The following is a 2,500-nucleotide window of genomic DNA, read 5'->3' on the forward strand; positions in this document are numbered from 1 at the left end:
AGGAGCCAAATTTTCATATCTCAGAATTGGCTCGTGCATTTTTCGTGAAATTTTGAGGGAACCTTGGTAATATTATGTGAAGGCTGCACAAAAAAATCCAGGTCAAAAATCGCAGGTTTTCTCCGTTTTTCATTTTTTTTGAATTTCCGGCATTCCGGGCGGTAAAAAAATCGTCAAAAAAAATCGGCACGGTGTAAATTCACCAAATTTGGAGGATGGAAAGTTCTTATTTTTCTAGAGGTTGTTGCAAAAAACGGCGTCAAAATTCGACCTCTAGAGCACTTTCCTTTAGTATGTCTCCTCACGGAAAAGGACGTCTACCCGTGGCACTTTGGTAATGGCTCGGCAGCCTATTATAGGGGGGAGGGGAGTCGTGATGCTGAAACTCGAGTTGCCCAAAGGCTTGCTGGGCGCAATGCCAGCCAGATGCACGTTGCCTTGCCATCCCCTAGGCACACTAGCAAGCACGTTGTGGTTGTGGTGTGCCGCCGGGCTCCCCCGCCCCCCACGGAGGCACCCGCCGTTGCAACGATGGCTCGGAGCGTTGCAACGGAGGAGCCAAATTTTCATATCTCAGAATTGGCTCGTGCATTTTTCGTGAAATTTTGAGGGAACCTTGGTAATATTATGTGAAGGCTGCACAAAAAAATCCAGGTCAAAAATCGCAGGTTTGCTCCGTTTTTCATTTTTTTTGAATTTCCGGCATTCCGGGCGGTAAAAAAATCGTCAAAAAAAATCGGCACGGTGTAAATTCACCAAATTTGGAGGATGGAAAGATCTTATTTTTCTAGAGGTTGTTGCAAAAAACGGCGTCAAAATTCGACCTCTAGAGCACTTTCCTTTAGTATGTCTCCTCACGGAAAAGGACGTCTACCCGTGGCACTTTCGTAATGGCTCGGCAGCCTATTATAGGGGGGAGGGGTGTCGTGATGCTGAAACTCGAGTTGCCCAAAGGCTTGCTGGGCGCAATGCCAGCAAGATGCACGTTGCCTTGCCATCCCCTAGGCACACTAGCAAGCACGTTGTGGTTGTGGTGTGCCGCCGGGCTCCCCCGCCCCCCACGGAGGCACCCGCCGTTGCAACGATGGCTCGGAGCGTGGCAACGGAGGAGCCAAATTTTCATATCTCAGAATTGGCTCGTGCATTTTTCGTGAAATTTTGAGGGAACCTTGGTAATATTATGTGAAGGCTGCACAAAAAAATCCAGGTCAAAAATTGCAGGTTTGCTCCGTTTTTCATTTTTTTTGAATTTCCGGCATTCCGGGCGGTAAAAAAATCGTCAAAAAAAATCGGCACGGTGTAAATTCACCAAATTTGGAGGATGGAAAGTTCTTATTTTTCTAGAGGTTGTTGCAAAAAACGGCGTCAAAATTCGACCTCTAGAGCACTTTCCTTTAGTATGTCTCCTCACGGAAAAGGACGTCTACCCGTGGCACTTTGGTAATGGCTCGGCAGCCTATTATAGGGGGGAGGGGAGTCGTGATGCTGAAACTCGAGTTGCCCAAAGGCTTGCTGGGCGCAATGCCAGCCAGATGCACGTTGCCTTGCCATCCCCTAGGCACACTAGCAAGCACGTTGTGGTTGTGGTGTGCCGCCGGGCTCCCCCGCCCCCCACGGAGGCACCCGCCGTTGCAACGATGGCTCGGAGCGTTGCAACGGAGGAGCCAAATTTTCATATCTCAGAATTGGCTCGTGCATTTTTCGTGAAATTTTGAGGGAACCTTGGTAATATTATGTGAAGGCTGCACAAAAAAATCCAGGTCAAAAATCGCAGGTTTGCTCCGTTTTTCATTTTTTTTGAATTTCCGGCATTCCGGGCGGTAAAAAAATCGTCAAAAAAAATCGGCACGGTGTAAATTCACCAAATTTGGAGGATGGAAAGATCTTATTTTTCTAGAGGTTGTTGCAAAAAACGGCGTCAAAATTCGACCTCTAGAGCACTTTCCTTTAGTATGTCTCCTCACGGAAAAGGACGTCTACCCGTGGCACTTTCGTAATGGCTCGGCAGCCTATTATAGGGGGGAGGGGTGTCGTGATGCTGAAACTCGAGTTGCCCAAAGGCTTGCTGGGCGCAATGCCAGCAAGATGCACGTTGCCTTGCCATCCCCTAGGCACACTAGCAAGCACGTTGTGGTTGTGGTGTGCCGCCGGGCTCCCCCGCCCCCCACGGAGGCACCCGCCGTTGCAACGATGGCTCGGAGCGTTGCAACGGAGGAGCCAAATTTTCATATCTCAGAATTGGCTCGTGCATTTTTCGTGAAATTTTGAGGGAACCTTGGTAATATTATGTGAAGGCTGCACAAAAAAATCCAGGTCAAAAATTGCAGGTTTGCTCCGTTTTTCATTTTTTTTGAATTTCCGGCATTCCGGGCGGTAAAAAAATCGTCAAAAAAAATCGGCACGGTGTAAATTCACCAAATTTGGAGGATGGAAAGTTCTTATTTTTCTAGAGGTTGTTGCAAAAAACGGCGTCAAAATTCGACCTCTAGAGCACTTTCCT

The sequence above is a fragment of the Arachis ipaensis genome, chromosome B7 (assembly GCF_059453495.1).
Source record: "Arachis ipaensis isolate K30076 ecotype BB chromosome B7, ASM5945349v1, whole genome shotgun sequence".
In the NCBI taxonomy this organism is placed as follows: Eukaryota; Viridiplantae; Streptophyta; class Magnoliopsida; order Fabales; family Fabaceae; genus Arachis; species Arachis ipaensis.